The sequence below is a fragment of the Ischnura elegans genome, chromosome X (assembly GCF_921293095.1).
Source record: "Ischnura elegans chromosome X, ioIscEleg1.1, whole genome shotgun sequence".
NCBI classification, from domain to species: Eukaryota; Metazoa; Arthropoda; class Insecta; order Odonata; family Coenagrionidae; genus Ischnura; species Ischnura elegans.
This window is the reverse complement of record NC_060259.1, coordinates 50,388,986-50,410,092: the sequence shown is the minus strand read 5'-3', so window position 1 is coordinate 50,410,092 and position 21,107 is coordinate 50,388,986. Positions and strand designations below refer to the sequence as shown.

The 21,107-nt window shown below is 35.2% G+C and overlaps 1 protein-coding gene across 1 annotated transcript in view; it reads right to left on the bottom strand.

Moving 5' to 3' along the window:
- Positions 1 to 19,495, bottom strand: part of LOC124170945 (neuropeptide CCHamide-2 receptor-like) — a 71,042-nt gene extending 51,547 nt beyond the window's left edge. Inside the window, exon 1 of the mRNA XM_046550023.1 lies at positions 19,404 to 19,495. The gene's annotated coding sequence lies outside the window, so the exon portion shown is untranslated. The remainder of the gene's footprint in view (positions 1 to 19,403) is intronic.
- Positions 19,496 to 21,107: the final 1,612 nt, after the last annotated feature.

Below are 21,107 nucleotides of genomic sequence, written 5' to 3'. Positions count from 1 at the left end.
TTCATTGAATTATTCCTCAATGATTATTGACTGAAATGAGAAATTTGGATCTTTTTTAGAGTGGAGCGTAGGTATATATATAAAAATAATGGCTGCAATCAGAGAACTCTGGCTCAAATCGTTCATACTGAGAAAAATGACTGCATGAAAGGTTACGATTTGATGAGACTCTTCGTATTTTTCCTTTACAAAACCTGAATTTTTTATCACCAGAATATGTCGATAAAGCCAATTTTAAAATAAATATTTAAAATTAAGGTGTTTTAAAAACAGGATGTCTCCTTGAGAATTAAAATTCGAGGCTTTGCGCCCTTGAATTAAAACTGGGGAACGTGTTGTGTCCGAAAAGATTAATTTTTGTTGCTAAATAAGGCTTGTCCAAAAATACAAATCCATGGTAGGAGCAGATTGAAATAAAATTAATTGAAATGCAATAAATGTGAAATTATACATGCGTTTGGTAATTAGCAAATTAAATTTCAAAAAGTAATGAAACGTGAAATCAATTCATATTGCGAAATGGTTCAGTAAATATTTATTTCAGAATACCAAATGTCATTTGTACATATTAACTGCAATTTAATTTAATATATTTCAACTATTTGTGTTACCCTTCGTGGATTATTTAGGTTGAGTGCAGTTTTATTGTCTACGTTCGGTATTAAATTTCATCGTGTAAAACATTTATTAATTAAGTATGCTTATTCAGTAGGTAGGCGCTAATACTGGAGATTAAATTATTGCAAATATCATGCATTAAATATTCAATGTGGAAAGTGCTTGTCAATTGAGCCTTAAATTTGGGAAAATAACATCCATTCAACGGAAGAGAGGAAAATAAATTCAAAACTAAAAGCAATATACATGCCGCCTAATATTTGCCAATTTCCCTTCATGGGGATGCAATATACCGTCCGGTTGCGATTATGATATTTTTTGCTGGTACCGGACATCAATTTTTGACTTATCTGCCATCATGAGCACTTAATACGCTTCTAATGTCGTATATCCTTGTATGTACTGAATCTTGCCATTTTTAAGCATTTTAGTAATATTATTGTGAGTTCTAACTTAGCTTCCTGGACAAGGATACATGTATACTAAATGTAACTGTCTTCATTCAATATGGGCTCTCGAGGTTGAAAAATACTCATTGGAATGGAGAAAAGCAAATCGGTATTGATTGGGGAAGGCACGAGACTAGAACCTCGGATTAAGAAGTCTCGTATTCCAGTCGTCTTTTTGCTACCCGTGTGCTTGCCACGCACCATTCATCTCTGTTCTGGTCACGTGCTCTACAGGAATTGGTCCCATAGCTTTTCACCAATTGTCTTCTGAAGTCCTTTCGTTAAGAGTTGACTGATTCAGGTAATTTTTTTCTCTACTCTCACTATCCCACCTTACCCTCTAGTGTAAACGACCGGAGCTGTCAGTCTGATCTACATACCTACCTACCGCTTAGCAATCAATGCTAGGAGTGGACAGTGACCGTGAGGTACTCCCTTGGACTCATTTTTCATGGAAATACTTCCCAGATGATGTTTCACCCTATGCTTAAGCGTAAAGAGAAGCGTATCCTCAATCAGAAATATAGGGGTAAAAGAGTCAATAGATTCATGTGCTATGTTTCGTCAGCGTATTCGCGGTAAAAAATATTCGATCATGTTGAGAAGCCATTATAGGCGCATCCTTGGAAGTAGGCAACTAAAATTACTAACGTGTCTTGCTGGAGACTGCAGCCTAGGGATCATCAATGGTGATAGACTCACGGGGTCAGCTGAATCTGCCCGTTTTCGTGTGATAGGATTTTAATCCTTTCTAACTAAGAGCTTTATCTGGGAGAAATACAATTTCAAAAAATGTTCTCATTTAAAAATTACGAAAATTTTCTATTCATTCATAGTTATTGTGGTAGCTACCTATTTCGCCATTAAACTTCACGGCACAAAACAACACGTAGTTTAAATACTCGTACTTGCTGGATAGAGCTGAAAATATATATATATTTTTAGTGTTACTTAGAATAGACATTTGGTTATAACGTGTAAATTTAATCGTTTTAAAGACTGCATGCATTGCTGATAATACATAATTGGTCCCGCTGGGGTCATAATTTCTACAACGTCCACCAAGCGTAGTAGATGAAGGAAATGAGAGGTCAGATTAAGTCAAATAACTGATATTACGAAAAATACAAAGCTAAAGTGGGGAAAAATACGAGAATAATTTATGAATGAGTTCTGGGGAAACTAGGATCCATTCTGATATTGTAAGGAGGTCGTTGGATATAAAATAGGTAGAGAGATCCGAAAGAATAATTGGTAAGATTTGGGATTCGGAGTGGAAGCTTTTAATGCGAGAGCCATAAACAATATTAGGGGAGCAAAAAGCGTGTGCTCTCATAAGATACCGCATTTTTGCCTATGTAGATTTTTGGTTTCCTTTTAAATGAACCCATTCTTATGTCTGTGCAGTAGGAAACAGCCCTTAAATTTAATGATTTATATATCTTTCGCGTCTTATTTTATTTTTAAGGGTCTGTAATCGTTGAGGCATATTTGTGTATTTGTTGGCTTAAATTTAGGTACCTAAGTCAGTTATTGGGGATAACCTATATTCAGAATAACGGAAAATGGGTTGTTATCGAGAATTCGTCATTTATTGCTGTACATTTAGACAATCAATTGCGATTTTTTTCCTTACCAAGTCGAACCTTTTGAACCGTTGCAAAGGAAGAGTTTTTCTTACAATGCAGGAAAATAAATTCCATAAATAAATTCGCATTGGGCCAGGCTTGTGTTTTATGGTTTCTTTCAAAAATTATTGCAAGTAGCATAGGAAATCCCTGAAGATTGGTATAACAGCTTTAACCCTGGATATGCCTAATAAAGTCAAATGTATTTCTCAAAAGCAGGCTGTATCTTACCTTTAGCCAATAAGAGAAAAGACATGAGTTTTCTATCTGAGAAGATAAAAAATAACCAATCGAAAATATTTCAGTGTGATATATAAAGTGCATAATGAACTTTTCATGGATCTTGCCTGCACATCCTGTGGCTGGAAATACGAAAAGTGTCCCGCGCACTCATTGAGAACAACTTTGCAAAGATACACTTTGAAGTAGCACAAAAAAATCCAAGCAAGTCTCCACACGCTTAAGTTGTGGTCAAGAAGGGTCTGATAAAGTATACCGGGAAAAAAGATTGCGTCTCAACTGAGCCGTCACATCCTTGATGGTTCTTCTTTCGTATTTTATCCTACTCCAACCCCTCCAATTCCGGCCGATCCCACAAAGATGTGGATTTTCGGAGAGGAAAGCAAGATGCTCAATCTCTGAACCTCGGAGATATTAAATGGAGTTTTTTTAAAGATAAATTTTTATCATTCACTTGATGCTCTTTCAGCTTTTGAGGTCTTTGGGGGCAAACTCTCTGCTCAAGGGGAAAAGTGATTTTCATCTGAAGTATACTACGATATATCACTTACTTATCTCCTTAGTTAATGAATTACCTTCGTGTTTCGTTTGTACTGGAATACGGTGGCCATTTATAGAAACTGACATCGAATATCCTGAAAATTTCTCCATAGTATATTCTAAATACTTCGTTATTATATTATTCACTTCTTTATGAATTAAAATGCGGATTTGATTTTATATCATTGTCTGCTTCCACGGAAATATAACCGGACCAGGCCAAAAATTTGTCTCAATAGTTTCAATTTGTCTCAAGTACTCTCTGCTAGAAATTTTGCTAATGTCCTAGAAAAATCTCTCTGTTTCTAAAATTTTCAAATTAAGTTGTAAACAAAATTTCTTAAGAATGTCAACTTCGTCAAAATATTTTTCTGGTGGCATGAGTTTATATAAAAATCATACGAAAATTTTAGTTGCCATTAGAAAGTGATAATTGAAACAGCAGTAGTATTTTTCCACACTTTTTTTATTCTTTTTCGACCGGTTTCAATACTTACGCATCATTGCCAAGAACTGTCTTGATATTGAAGAGAAGATTGCAGAAACAGCTCTTGATAATGATGCGTGAGCGTTGAAACCGGTCGAGAAAGAATAAAAAGTGTGGAATGAATTATTTCTGCTGTTTCGATTATCACAATCCATGGACTCCCACAAAGTTAACTCGTCAACAATCAGTTTACCATTAGATTTTCTAAATGTAATTACCTATCGAATTAATAATTGCGTGGCTGAAGTTTTCCCATATTGCGTGGTTTATTGGTATCAAATTTGTTTAAATTTTATCCTTTTATAATTACGCTAGGAGATATAGGAGGATAACGCATACTTACACTTGATATGAAGTTATTACAAAAAATATTTTAATATTAAAAGAGAAAACTTGATTGAAGTAAAAATAAATATACTCAAATATGTGTCGGGCAGATGTTTGAATGAATCACCTTGTGGCTTCTGAGATCAATCAATAACGTCTCTATGTCTGCTAGTACCCGCGCAGAAATCTTCTTCCGTTTTGTGCTAGGTTTCTGGGTAGGCCGGAATAAGGGTTTTACATTATTTCACGCAAAATTCCGGTACTCATGGGAGTGATTTTATTAAACCCACTTGAGGATTAATTTCTTCTCTCCTACCAAGTTTCTGACGGAGCTCAGCTTCATGCAATGATTATGCACACTCTTTATTTCATTACGCATACCAGTTCATCTAACTCTAGGTCCTTATGAACAATTGTTGTCTAACCCATGGGAATCCCAGAGAAATTATGAGGAGATGATTTCAGTCGAATCATAGTAACGATGTGTTTACATAGCGCATTTCAAGTCTGCCGCGTAAACGGCGATGAAATTCACATTAGTTACCAAGCAAAAAATTCCTAAGGAACGGGAACTTACCCACGGACTATTGAAATTCCAGAATAGCAAATAAATGTGGCTCGATTATTGGTCCAGGGGAACCTTTTCCTCATAGAAATTGATGGACGGGTTTATAGTTAACTTATTATTCATATAGATATTTGTGCTTACGTTGTCAACAACCGTAGGGCTCCAGTTACGACCACACTTCAGGAACTTGTGCATTAGATTATGATTTCTAGAGCATCAATAAATTACGTATAATATTTTCTCAGGGTTGTCAATTCACATTCCAACAGGCGAAGTTGAAGAAAAATCAAATTGGCACAATATATATTTTGATGCTGCCTCCGACTACAATTGTGGTGGTCTTCATGAAGATATACAGGGTGTTTCAGGAGGAATCTGCAGTACTTCAGGAAATGGTAGGGGAAACCATTTTAAGCATTTTATGTCAAAACATAGGGTCGATACTCGTTTCATACTGAGCTATCGCAACGCAAACGGTTTTTTATGAACTTTGAAAGTACCAAGACTTTTTTTTTGCATCCACATTTTATTTAGCCTTTTCGACATTTTATTTAATACTCCGAATATTTAAGGACATTTAATAACTAAGGTTGGACGATAATGTGTAATTATTATCGTCGAAACAATTAATTACAAAATGGCTGAGATTGCGCAATCGTATTTTTAATACTTCTTCAATACACTCATTTAATCAAGCTCAAAGATCAATTGTTTCTGACAATTTTAATCACATATTTTTGTCCAAACTTAATCATTTAATGTCCTAAAAGATCCAGAGTAGTAAACAAAATGTCTAATGGGCTGGATATCCAAGAAAAACTGTTTTCATGGTACCTGCAAAGTTCATCTAAAAAATGGTTTGCGTTACCATTTCCCAGTAACTAAGGAGTTGCGATCCCATATTAATATGACGAAAAATGCTTTAAAAATTAATTTAGAAACTGGCCGGAAATTAAAAAAATAAATAAGGAAACATTTTACTTTTTACACCAGTCCAATGATTTATTGATGTTCATAAGATGAATATTTGAAACATGAAATAATTAAAGACACGGTAAAAAATAAAAAATCATAAATGGATAAACATTACTTGAACCGCGATGAAATCACATTTAAATGCCTAATTTTTTGTGGTAAGAAAATATCGACTTCTGAGAATTAAAATAGGATTTGGAATAACTAAAATATGTTTGTTACGCAAAACGCGATTATGTTGACAAACGAAGCGTAAAATAGCCAAAGGAGAGAAAGAAGATATTTTGCCTCTAGATTTCCCTCATTATGAATTTTGATTTGGAACTTTGAGGAGATAAAATGGAAGCGGTAATTGGAGAAAAATCCCTACAGAGGTAAATGCTATTCTTACGGGAGTAAAACTGAACGTAATTGGGGTAAAAACTCAATTTTTAATCATCAAGTTTTTTTTTACCGCGCATATAAAATTCGATATGCACGTACTATACATATTCGATATGTATTGGATAGATTCTCTTTATTTCACGGTTCAATAACAATTTTTTGGCTACATTATAATAATTAAGAGGTTTTGATCTAGCCTTTCAATCATAACACCTATTGCAACATTGCTTTTTATACCTCATCCAAAAGCGGTTATTGGCGCTTAAAAATGTGTTTGCTTCAAAATATTAGCTAAAGAGGATTATTCATTTTCACACCTAGAACTTTTCCTCATCTCCAGTAATAAGTACTCTCAGTAAGAATGTGTTCGCTTCCTTCAAAACGCCTTTTTCGGAATTCGCGAGGCATTCTTAACTCCTAGTTGGAAACTCCTGCTTTTAAATTAATTTTGGAGACTATGAGAAAGGCCTTTATGATTTGACCTTTTCAGTCTAATCGTCCATTAAAATGGACATGACCATCAGAGGATTCTTACTTCATGAGCTGTGCATCTGACCGTAGCTATGGAACTAGGCTACAAAATTTACTGCGTGAAAGATTACAAAATACATTAGCAAAAGTGCTCAAAAGGTAATATTAGGTTCAATTGCAAAAAATTATTACGACCGACTCCGATAAAAAAATGTGTTACAGAAAGGGTTATAAAAACTTCGCTCACAGGTAACCCCATAAGGCCGGTACAACCCTTTGGCCTACTTTATATTCTATCGAAATCCACCAAACATATTTATCGTGCATTCTACATTTTTCTTCTAATTCAAGATATTATGGAGCTTTATTTACCAAATATGCTGTAATTAATATTTAGGACTTTTTCAATAAACTGGAATTACATTTGATGAGATAATACGCATGAAGACTGCTAATAATAAATTTAAAAAATTCACATCTGAATCATGGTGAAATATGCTGTTATTTATCTTGACAAAAATTCTGCAGAGCTTATTTAATATTTTTTATTGCTACCTACGTATTTGATACGCTTTAGTCCATAAGCTAGGGTGGCAGATGACTGCTTAAAAGCAGTAGCGAGAGATGAACTTTTAAATTAATAAAGGGGTCATGCAGTGTAATGCCCTAACGTAATTTATTCCATAATTCTATGCGTTCTAATTCAATGATTGAGACACTATGACATCCCTTGAGTAATCACCGTGTTAAGGCACAATTTGGAGTTTCGTTTAAAATCCATAAATTGATATTAAATTTAAAAAAATCGCGAAGTAGCTAAATAAAATGAATGGGGATAAAATGTGACAGTGATTTCAAAAATTAGAAGAAAGAAAAATGCGGCCGTAGTTAAGAGGTAGCGAATCCTCAAGGGATGTCATACTGCGCGAAATATTTACAAGCGAATATCTCTCGAACCCGGGCCTATGTGGACAAAACCGTGACACTTTTTCTACCTTACCTATATAGTTTCCTCATGCAGATCCCGAACATCACTTTGGCGATGTCTCCTTGTTAGCAGTAAACTGTGAAGAGTACTCTTAACCTACTTTATGAAGATTTTTTCAAGAGGCAAATATGAAGAAATAGTTATTAATCTACGTAGAGATCGCAAAGCTGTTGTCCCTTAGCATAATAGTGCACAATACATTCATCGGTCTTTTGAAATAATTTCCGCTTTGACGTAACGCATCTTTGCTGAAGAAATAAGACGGGCAAAGGGGTCAGGATGGCTCTTGATTGAAAATTCCCTGTGAGGGTGCAATCGCTTTGTATAAAACTAAAAATATTTTGATGCAATCAGCATCATGCGCTTGTCTTAGATTCACAATTTTTAGGAGTTACTACCACGGCATGACACCGTATCGCAAAATAATTCTCTCCGCTAAAGAATTACGTAACATAATTTGTAACGTAACTTACTATTTAAATATTTGTACTTAGCTATTATTTCTAACGTGGTGATTTAGAGATAGGTAACACTATTCACTGCCATACAAATATCAGTAACAATTTGGAGAAGAATGTTTTTTCGAAATTGAAGTTTTTTAGCTCTTCATTGCAAAGAGATGCAGCAGATAAGGTACCGTACGGCAATGAAAAAGAATTGTTGTGTAAAGAAAGTGTCGAGAGTTCATCTGGAATTGAAAGTGTAGGGGAAACTTAAATTTGAATGATAATACTATGTGCGTCTTAACTTTGGGGTTGTTTTTGCGAGAAAATGTTTCTCACCACAATAATATTCGTTTCTATAAATGCGTTTACCCGTCAGTGAAGTGAAACAGTCTACGGTTAAATATAGAAATTAGTGGTACTACCCAATGTTGATGATCCACCGCAGTACTCTTTCACCAATATTCTTAGCAGGATTCGCCTCCTTGTGAAACCAGATGGTAAAGGGGTCATGCAGTGTAATGCCCTTACGTAATTTATTCCATAATTCTTTGCGTTCTAATTCAATGATTGAGACGCTTAGCAGTATACTGTGAATAGTACTCTGACCTACTTTATGAAGATTTTGTCACGGTCTGAGAATCAAGTGAACATAAAAATATCACAAATTCCGCTATAATGCGGAGTCCCCCAATGCACGAATAGTTCTTGAAACACTTAAACAGGCTTATATCTTATACCCAACTTTTCGCTATCAAGTGCTTAAAACGCTCCATGATATTAATCTCTGCTGTTTAATGCGTGCAGACCGGGAGTAAACGTTTTTCTGTCTTCAAATTTCAAATGCAATCATCAAGAATAACCGTCTAAAGGTTACTGCAACATTCTTTGATATTTTTAACTTTGGATGGAAATTAATTTCATGCTAACACTTTAATAAAACCAAGTTTTACGAAACCTTGTAGTGGAAAAGACTGCTTCTCTCACCGAAGAATACAATAAATTTTGAGTAGCTGCCGAATGCATTCATGATCCCCTATCCATAAAAATCTAAGGAATCGAAGATAAATGAACGTGATTGATACGGATGTATCGTGGAAATGAATGAACTGCGTACTGAGGAATATCGTAAAATTTACGGTCCAAAATCATTGTTTTACTGCAATAATTATTATTTTCTGATTGCAATTATTACTTCAAATTTTTTCAATGAGTCTCTTAACACTAGGAGGACGGGAGTTTCGCGCTACCTAGAAGGACGGCTAGGGGTCATTTGACCCCTAAAATGTATTTTGGAATTAAACGCCTAATTTTCAACCATTATTCAGTTTAATCGTATTAATTGTTGAATCAGTTCATTAAAAACACTATTTAACATTATTAAATATTATTTCCATCGTCAAAAGTTAATAACAATTATTTTAAAGAATCATGAATTAAACCGTGTATAGTAGTCGATAGCAAATATAATAATGAAAATACATACACTTGTAGTGGAAAAGACTGCTTCTCTCACCGAAGAATACAATAAATTTTGAGTAGCTGCCGAATGCATTCATGATCCCCTATCCATAAAAATCTAAGGAATCGAAGATAAATGAACGTGATTGATACGGATGTATCGTGGAAATGAATTAACTGCGTACTGAGGAATATCGTAAAATTTATGGTCCAAAATCATTGTTTTAATGCAATAATTATTATTTTCTGATTGCAATTATTACTTCAAATTTTTTCAATGAGTCTCTTAATAGTGTGAGTACAGTTGTGGTGTTTTTTAGTTGAGAAGTAACAAGTTTTAAGCACGATTCGGAAATACTTTAAAGATTAATTTATTTTTAAACTTTCCACAAATGTTTCATCGTCAGCAATAGGGGTGGATGTATTCATGTGCTCATTTCATTCCTATTCAACGTGTTTCACCAATATCCCTTATCATAAACGAAGTATCCCTCCCTAGGGATATGATCGATGAGTGATATTAAGTAGAATGACGGTCGCACGGCTCTTCTATCAAGATTTATTTTACAATTAATGGTTGAACTAAGGCACCCGACCCCGTCTATAAATGCATCTACCTCATTGTAAGGTTGTTGTCTAAAATAATGGCTTAGTACGCAAGAAGATTCAGCTATCTCCTGCGTTAATGGTGGGAGCAGGTGTAATCTGAGAGGACCCTTAGGTGCTGTCAACCGTGTACCGCGAGTAGAAGTACTGAACCATCATTCATTCATGATATGTAATGATTGGAAAATTTCATGCTATGGTCTATATTTCCTCTCTGAAACATCATAGGATCTGTTCTACTTTTCAATAGAAGTAGAATCCTATAATTATACCTACGATAAACACTAAGAAACAGAAACAGGTATATTTAATACTGTTTTCAAAAATAGAGAGAAAAAAACGAATCTTGCATAAAATGAAATATATAAGTGTATTTACGCTCAACAGAAGAATGCGAGAAAAGGTAAATTTTACATGAGCTGAGAGGAATCAATGCAATAAAAAATATAAGAGGCCAAAAGTGGTACAAAACGATAAATAAAATTGACATTAAAAAAGAAACAAAGGGAGTAGTATGAATGTATACCAGATTTTGAAATTTTTCATTGCATCATTTATAAAAATTAAAGCAACAGCTCACGTGCTCTTCACTAGGGAAATATTCATCCAACGCTTCAGAGTGATAGTGTGTACTTCAGGACTTCAAGTCAAGAGCATTTTCAGGGTTGAATACCTCTTATCTAGGTATGTGCTGTGTAATCGTACGAAAACACAGTTACCTCGAAGTAAGCACTAAAAATGAAATAAATATTCCGAGCGGTAAAAGCCCTCTGATATACTCGTGCATCGACGAGTTACCTTTAGTGAGAATAGGTAGAATTATAAAAACACAAACTCATTAGGAGAAGAAATCCGAAGGTGTTGGTAGTCAAAAAAATCGCTATATCTGTAGCATCATTTGTGAAGATATGACAATGGTACGCTTTAGAAAATAGTCTTGTTTTATTTGCAGTGTGCTTCAGTGTTGTTGATAACACTGCGCTCCTCAATAAAGGGCTAGAAGAGCTTTTAGTAAGCCACAGTCTTGTTTCCAATGAATATGCCAGCTTCCCAGATTCGTTTCTCATCGTTGGACACTAAGCTCGAGTCTTTTTTTTTTGCGAAATAAAATTAAAATTGTTCTTGCAAAATTGTGGCAGTGCTTGAAATTCTAGAATTGTGTGTCGATCATTTTTTTGGTTGACGAGCAGGATCACGGGACTTGCTAGATAATCACTTGCCATACCCAATGTCCTCTTCACTTTCTAAAGACCCCTATTTCCTCTGATGCATCGTTTTTCTTTCGTCATCGGTGTTCCATACAGTTGGGGAATTCAATAATGACTAGCACTTTCTAAAGAGTTAAAAGTTTGAATTAGTAAATGTTTTGAAGTGATAGAATTCAAAATGGGCTTAATGTTTATAAAGTGCTATTTCATTCATTACAAGTGACCTGGTTTTCGATTTTCTTCTCACCTCTGATTGTTTTAAGTATCACCTATGGCTTTTAGGTATTAGAGAGACAATATGAGAATGAATTTTAAAAATGTTTTACTTTTCGTGTTAACGATCCTCATAACATTATTAAATGCATCGCTTTTCAATATTTCTACATCCCAGCACGCTTAGTCATAAGTTTTATCGAGCTCAGACTCCAGTTAATGCGTGCCACAATTAATAGTGCTGTCAAAAATTTGTTTGCTGCACGACGTAAGTACAGCTAAATAATTTTTTCACAAAATCTTTTTAAGTTAAGTTAAAGTTTATTTTCGAATCCACTTCCGGAATGAAACTTTTCTTGTAACTCAAATTGATAGGAATTTTATTTTTAGGGAGAAATCGACAGAAAGGCTTTTTTCGCCTTGAGAGAAGGGAGGGCGGAGGCGTCGCCATTAGCATGTACTTAACGAAGGGGGTCGAGGTGATCGGAGTTCTGCACCTGTGTTGCCCTCAACATAGAACCAAAAGAAGGGTCGCGTGATCTCCAAACATTTTAACATAAACCAACCCGATTCCTCTTTGAAAGTTTCATTTAGAAATTTCGTAAACTCAAATTGTATATGAAGATATTTCCAGTATTCTTGTTATCTTAATCACTATATAACTCAGTTTTAAATAAATAAATATACATTGATTGACTAGCACCTAAACGGGGAAATGCATTCTCAGACAAAACTACCCTTCAGTAAATTCAATGAGTTGTTTCGATTTCTTTGCAATTGGTGGCGAGACTATTACGTTGCATTGTCACATTGTCTTCGAATAAAGTATGGTTCATGTGTTTCACTTCTTAGTTAAATAAGATCAAATTCCATTTTATATGTGCCGAATAAATTTTATTGGTGCAGTATTCAAGAAAAGTATGAACATTAGCGTTAAGGATGCAGGGCCAATTTAATTATAAAACTTGAACACCCCTTGCTCCACATTTATGTTTAAAGAAAAACACTATACCCAACTACGCTGCAAGGTAGTTGGGGAGGCCGAGTGTTCCTGTTTTTTCTGCCGATTATGTACATCAATTTTATCGATAACTTCACTTTAGGTAGACATTCCAATCTGGAATTCCCTCGATTGGCCTAAGCGCAGTCCCTCCTGGTATAAATAACCAAATTTTACGTCTTTAAAATAAATTTCCTTTGTGGCAGTTTAAGTGTGTTTGGATGGCAGAGAGTTTTTCCCACCGTGGACTAGGCTCTACTTTTCATTACCATGAAGAAAAATTCTCATGTACAAGCATGTATTTTCGGGTGGCGTGGAGCTTCATCAAGTATCCACAATTTGTGCACCTGTTTGAACCAAAGGAAAAACTTATTTCTTTCTGCCTTCTATAATATCTGCAAACATTATTAATGTAAATTTAATACTGCGCAAGTTATCCACTAAATAGCAGTACCGATGGCATCTAAAGAGGAAAAATAAAGGAAACAAGAAGGTTATATCCTTAAAATTTTAGCAATAAATAGAGTTTTCAATTAATCCATGTTCATCGTGCTAACCGGAATCATTAATCTTTCACGCCAATAATTCTTTTGAAGGGCTTTCACATCCTCCTACTTCTTTTCAGTTATTTTGTTTTTTGTTCTTTTAATTTAAATTAGATTAAGATAATGAATTTCCTTGAAACTCAATGACATTAAAAATTCTATGAATATTTTTCAATTGAACATTATTTCATTTTGAAGGTGGATTTTATCATGAAGCGATTCCTCGTTCAATTCCTTTTCGCTTAATTGCTTTCTTTCGTATTTTAATTACAGTGAAACTGATATTTTGCGGAGATGAGCAAATACCCCAATTTTCAAATAGCACTGGAGGTTAACGGTTCGTTGGAGATAAAAAAATATTTTAATTTTTACGAGATATTATGTAGCTATTAATCTTTAAAAGTCAATATATTCCGAGATTACACAAAAAAACTGAAAAATTACCATGATTCGTCTTGTTTTCCATTTTTCCAGCATTGCATCACGAAATTTCGTTAAAATACCTCGTATGTGGATCAAAACATTTCCTCCAAAAATCCTTTCTGACGATATACTGGCTGGACTCTAATCACTACACGAAGCATAATAATTAATTTATTGCTATGACATAGCCATGTTTCTTATAACGTGAGAGGCAATGCTCGAATCTACATCATTCAACTACCTCGCAAGCCAACTCAACAAGAAGGTATTTTAGGACAAACCGTAAGCACAAAAAGGAAGGTAGGTGCGCGTTTTGGATACACACTTGACTTATAGTACCCTCTGGCATTTATTAAAGCCGTTTATTATACGAGGGCCTGTCTGTCGGGCCTACAAACTTAGGTTATTAGATTATGCTCTCTACACCGAACTGAAAGATAACTGTTCTTAATACTTTAATCAGCCGAAGCCTCGCACGTAAATGTAAAGGGGAGCGTTATAATACCAAAAAGTTAACAGTTGTATGCACTCTTGTGTCCATTGAGGGCCAATGAAGAAAACGGCGGATTCATTAATAACAATGGTCATTTTGGCTGTGCTAACCACGTGCATTTTCTTCCCTTCGACTCGTCAGGTTCCTCCATATTTCGCAGCTTGCCGTAAAATTAACCCAAGGAATGTTTATAACCCACGTGGCCGGCCTCCCCCCCCACAACTGCATCTTCCATACTCACCTCCCAAAGGTGACAAAGCTGTCAACTGACCCATGCCCGGCCAGTATAACCTTAGGCAGTAACCAATCATGTTAAGGCAGTGACGAGAAAAGCACTACGTTGAATTTATATCCAACTTCCTAAGTTCTACTGAAAACCTTAAGTTTATTCATTAGCTATTCGCATCGTCAGTATTTTATAAATTGCTTCAGAGCTGCTTATGAAAGCTAGAATAAATTTTTTTTAAATGCATCGCTGGAAATTAGCGAACCAAAAATGCATATTTATAGATAACTTTACAAAGTGATTAAATTTAATGTACATTTTTTCCAATTTTTTTTTAATTTATCCAATGACGGATATGCTCCTCAAAGCATTTCGTTTGTGTTTGCGTCCTATGTATGGTAATAGTGATAAATCGTTGCAGATAAGGTAACGGATTGGATTTTCATAAAATTAGGTAATCCCTCAGAAGAATCTTTACGGCTATTAAGGACAATTCGAAAGAGACGCGGTGGAAACTGACCACGTTATACTATTTAAAAAATAAATAATACATTGGTTAAGGAATCTCAATTACCTTATATCACGCTACCGCTGTTTTTAGTAAGGAAAATTCGCATCGGTGTTGAAATTCTGGCCATCATTAATTTTTAAGCTCCTATTATTACTCCTTTTTTTCCATTAGCTGCATTCAAAACGAAAAACATGATTATTTTCTGGTTTTCATGGATGAAAAATGTAAGGAAGGGTGTTCAACTTCCTTACAAGAGCTTTCGTCATTGAGTTAATATTCCATGCAACAATGCATTTTTTTTACCTTTTTTATTTTTAGTTTTCTTTCGACCCTGAAAAACTCCCGAGCCTACAGTATATGGGGAGCAATGTCGTATCTTTCGTCAAAATTACTTAAGGTGGAATTTAAAGTGCGTTATGGTGCGTTATGCTTTCAATTCATTAGTTTTTATTAAATTATGAAGTGTTCTTTAAAAAAGATCTCTAACATTACATGCATAGGGAATCTGAGCTATACGCACACTTTGAATTTTCTTATTTCTGTTAATTTCTATTTTATATAAGTACATCTGCATGTTTATTTTTCTCAAAAATATATTGCCAATCAGTCTTTAAATTTTTTACATCCTGAGAATTTAAGATTCCAAAAATATCTAGATCATGAAAAGAGGAAAATAAACCAGGAAGTCTATTAGTAAATTTTCTTCCTTGTTTATGAAAAGCATCTTAATTGCCATTTCATCCGATATCAATGGAATCTCTTGAATAGGCCCCCTCCCTTAATCTTAGTGAATTAAATATAGTCCATTAAGAAATAAAGGCGAGGATTTAGAATGCACAAATGTAATTAAAATGTTCCGTCGAAATCTTGAACATGATGATCAAATCCATTAAAAATCTCGCTCAAACCAGTACCATTAGTCCTCCTAGAAGAAAGAGATTTCCATTTTTTCTCCGGTTTCTCAGAGAACACGTGCCTGCTTATCTCCCTCCTCAAGTATTATCCCACGGTTGCATTCCAAGGAGTGATTATTTTCAAACAGTCAAGTTTTCGTGGAGCGGACTGCGTTACCAAGGACTCGGTAACGCCTTGTTCCATTTCGCGTTTTCCTGCCACAAGTGACTTGCTTCCCACAGACTCACAATAATGCTACTCTCGTCACGAATCGCTATGTGAACAAATCTCCCGGAAAAGCAACGCTTCACGTTAAAGGCGACGAGTCCTTGTGGCTAGCGGAGAAGGCAGTGCCATACATTCTGTCCTGAAGAAATGCATCGGGGGTGGTTCAAAAACCAATGGCTTAGTTATAACTAAATGTTCCCGATCAAGATTTAAAGACATCTAAGGTATGCTAAAGAAAATATCGTGGTAATCATTTAACAGCATACTATTCTGAAGAGAATAATGTTAAAAACATAGGAAAAAATACATCAGAGATCATTAAATTCATTATTAAATCCCATTTGAACACCACAAAAATGTTATTTAACTGAAATGAGCTACTTATTCTACCGATTTGAAGTAACATAGGCACAATTTATTGAGTCACTGCCTCAAAGGCGGTTCAACTTTCCAAAAAATATAGACTGCATTTTCATTTTATTCTAAGCAGTTTTTACCCGGGAATACAGCCGTTTGGTGAAACTAGTTGCACAAGAAAATATAATTTTAGTTCAGTAGGAAACTGTTAAATTATTCTTATTAAAATGAAACTATTCATTTGAAGTAAGTGATTAGAATTGCTTTTATATATAATAATATTTTTGACATGTTCATGCTGATGTGCGTGACACGAATATTGCTTCCCATAGGGAGTGTAAGTACCAAATCTCTTTTCATTATTTCTTCCCTCTACGTTAGCGATTACACGATATGATCTTTTTTGGGAGTAATTCATACTTTGAGGAGAGCGCTTGAAATATTTCTAATTTTGCTATAAAATGATATACTTCTTAAATAGCTCTTACATAAAAGTGAAAAGTAACTGTTTCTAGATTGGGAATGAAATTTTTTCACAATTTTTCCAGGGAGCCGAACATGTATATAGCTAAAAAAATTCCTGTTGTTAAACTTTGTATCACCTCACTTTACTCTTCATCAATGCTCAAAAAGCCTAAAAGTAAGCAAAGTATAAAAAAGCGAATTCATCGGTCTGGCAAAAAGGCAAGGTAAACAAGTCACCATGCCAAGGGTATTTCATTTATACTCCCGTTTAGAAAATAGCTTCCAGATAATATTATAATTTTGAATTCGCGTATCCTTACGCGGGCCTAATCTTAACGGCTTTCTTCTTTGCATGAATTAAAAGTAAAGCTACGATAGCACTCTCCGCGTCAAACGTAAATTTGAATTGATTTTTCTATACTTTGATATCTATTTTAGAGTAAATAAATGCCTTCATTCGTATCGATTTTTGTATTACTTCCTCGTACTTCCCTGTCACCAATGGTCCCTTAGGGAAATATTTCTTGTAAAAAGTGTCACAATTCATATTGAATGTTATTATTAAGACTAACTGAGTTACAAAAGATCAGTTTTTAATCGAATCCTTTATAAATCAAAACATTAAAAAAATATCTCGTATAAGCTCTAAGCAGTCCTGATGCATAGCAAAGCAGCCTAAAAATAATTATGACGAGCGTTAGAGAAGTTATCAACACTAAAGGTATTCCATCCTTGAAGCCAGCAAAAACCTGAGCAAGAAGCAAAAAAAATAACTTTTGGAAGCACTTTCCCCTCATCTCCTATAAAACTTTAACTCGCCATAAACTTTCCTCAAAGTTTCGCGGAGTCTGAAGGTCGTTACGTTTATTAAAAAATAGCTGCATACTTTCTGTGAGGAAAGGGTATATAGCAAATTGTCAGTTTCTTAAAAGAAAGTTTAAAATTAGTGATCGAGAGGCTCACGGCACTTACTTTTACGTTATTATAACGTTAATTCAAATGATTAAAAATTCCAGGAAAAAATTATCCTATACCCCACCTCCATAAATTCATAAATATGAAGGGTTTTTATTATGATTAAAGCTATTGTACGATTTGAAAGAGCATTAGGACTAAGCTATATTGATGTATTCAAGATCAATTCCCTCATGGAATCACCATTATTATGAAAGAGCATAGCCATTGAAGATTAATTTATAGTTTTTATTTTTAAATAAGTTTATGAATAGTCGACGATGTAAAAAGGCTTGGAAATGTGTTCTAAGGAAACTCAAGGAGATTAAGGCACCGAATTTCTAATTCTAATGAAGAACATTTAAAAAATCAGAAATTCCACTCGGATATCATATCTTGAAAAAGCAGTAACGGGGATACGTGAAAATAAAAGGGGGATCTTCTATCGTTCGCGACCCGTTACCTCAAGTTTCACGGGAGCCTGACGTGGTACTGGGGTCCCCCCTTGGATGATAAATTGACCGTCAAGTTTTAGCCATCAGATCTTTAAAGGACTATCAATGGCTTGAACGTAAGCATGCATACCTCGTAGATTTGATATATCTACTTTCAAATGACGATGAAGAACGTTTAAAAATAATAATATTAAGAATATATTTTTCACATATGGATAACTGCTACACAGGGAAAAGTTGAAAACTATTGAGGAGGCAGATATGTCACAGCTTTCTTTTCGCTTTTACTGCTGAAAAAACTTCTCTCAATTCACAAAAGTGCTAAAGATAAAAAATTTTGAAAATAGTATCTCAGTGAGCACTTCCGAAGTTCCTAGGTCCGCAAAAACTGGTTTCAAATCATTATCAAGGCCTTAAAAAATAATGTTTCATCCAACGGGATTTATTTTCAAGCACTATCGAAGATAAGTAGAAAACGAAGGATTCATTTGGATTCATTCATTCTGATCTGCTGCTTATTCCCGTCATCATAAAATTTCCTGCATTAGCATGAATAATACTCAGAAGTGGGAGAATGGGAGAAATTCTGCAAACACGCCCTCATCGGGGACCCTGGAGCTCGAAAAACCTACTTTTAAATAAATGGGAAGAGTGTTAAAAAAATTAAAAATGTAAGGAAGATGTCTTCGTCCATCGCCTGCGGGGAAAGTCGAAGAGATTCGAGGATCAAGCGAAAAACTTTCTCCTCTGTTTTGACCCGATGAAAGAGCAAAAAAGCTTGTGATTCAACGAGGTTTAAAGGTGTAAAATCTGCTCTAGAGGTTCTTTTCTCAAAATAATTATGCAGAAAATTTAATAAATATTAATTTCTAAACTGATGCATTCGGCTTGCCTATCTTATCCAAGGATAATTGCAAAAACCTAGTATTTACCTGAAGACGGTGCTATGAGATTTTCATGAGGGACACGGATACGGAAGGTTAAAAAAAATATGTTTATGGAGCCTCTAAAACGCGCCCTAGGAACTCGAGGCACCTGCTTTGAAATATTAATGAAGGATGTTAAAAAAAATTAGAATTTCGAGAAGGATGACTCCGTCTAGTTGCGCACTAAGTGATGAGAAAAATTAAGGGTTTAGAGACGTACTTTCGCTTTCTCCCGACGCTATAAACTTCCCACACAATTTCACAAGTGGCTTGCGTTCGTCGTTGGCTTCCCGGAGATGTTAAAAAAAATGACGACTTACGTTTAGCGAGCGGAAGGTGTTCAGCGGGCCGTCAGCCGCGCGCTTCGCTGCGATGTCGGCATGTTCCGCGCGGAGGCGTCGTGTCTGTTGCGGTCGGCTATCACGGAGGGACTGGGCGCTTCGTCCGCCTGAGACGATGGCGCTGTGGGCTGGCTGCTGTATCGGGGGCGGAGGGGAAAAGGAGGGGCCGGTAGGGGAGGGGCTAGAGTGGTTGTTTTCCTGCAAAGGGTTCCCGGAGACAGTGTCACACCACTGGCAACCGCATTTTTTCCCCTTCATCCCACTTGAAGGCCCCTGCCTCACGATCTCCAATTAAAAGTCTAAGGAAGTTATCTCTCGCCGTATAGCTCTCCCCGAAAAGGGTAAGCATCAAATAATTAAAATAAGGCTTGAAGTGACGACAGCGCGGACACCGGAGGGCCGCGTAATGCGGCGCAATCGCCCATTCCGCCAGCATTTAGTTGTTATCTCTCGGTTTTAATTATGTCTCCTGAATCATATATTATTGACTTTGATGATAAATATCTCTTAATTATAATTTCGTCTCATCGTCAATACTAACTATTCAAAATTTTTGGTTTGGATATATAATTAGTACAAACTTTTAGGCCATATCTTGGGACGTGATGGCCTGATGAAGGCAATGGTCGAGGTCCAAGTAGATGGAAAGGATAGAAAGGGAAGACCTCGAACAAAATATGTATATGGAACATGGTAAAGAAGGATGTGAAAGAGAAGAAATGCTTCGGAGTGAAAAGATTAGCTGATCGGAGAATTGAGTGGAGAGCTGCGTCAAACCAATCTTAGGATTGTGATCATAGGACCACTGATGATGATGTAATTAGTAGTGCAATTAATAATGTATAGTTTTTTTACTTCGTTCGGTTATATTTTGAAGCATTTAACCTTGAGTTATGCCGGTACACCACTTGAACAGTGATTTATTTGGACACTATAAAAGCATAAGCCATAAGAATTCAAATTCTTTTAATGCCACATGATAGGCAGATATTATTCTTTCTTGTAATAAAATTAACAAATGTGCATTACTAATACCTATTGTAGTTATGTTTCAATGATCGCTGTTTGATTTCTTTATGTCTTTAATACTTCAAATTTCACACTATTTGTGAGAGAATGCTATGCTTTTTGCGTTTGTGTTTCAATTTTGTTTGCGTTCTCAATGTTTTATGAATGGACTGTTGACCGAAATATTACACAGGTCAACAGTGGTTTTGGTGCCGGAGGTTTTAAAGCTGATTCTAAGTATAATTGGGGTGCTGAATCCAAATATGATATTAGTTTTTTCCAATCAGCTCTAGTTTTCCAGATACAGATATGTTGTTACTTACGTAAAAAAAATGTTCAATATGATGATATTACATAAATGATAAAACCCACAAAATATAAAGACTTGATTAATTTATAGGAATGTTAAATTACCTACAATTACAATAGTTTTACAATACAATTGAATACAAATAGTAACATTTTTTACTGAAATAAAACAATTTAAAGAAAAAAAGACGTAAAAACGTCACTCAAGACTACGGAAGCTCCTTTTGCGCGATTTTCTTGCGTGCACTTTGTTAAAACAGTCTCGTTTTAAGCACCAGCAGTAATCTGCAATCATATGTTTATTCCATCTTCCTTGGTAGCGATCTTACATTGTTTTGATTTCCTGGTGAAATCATTCGCCTTGTT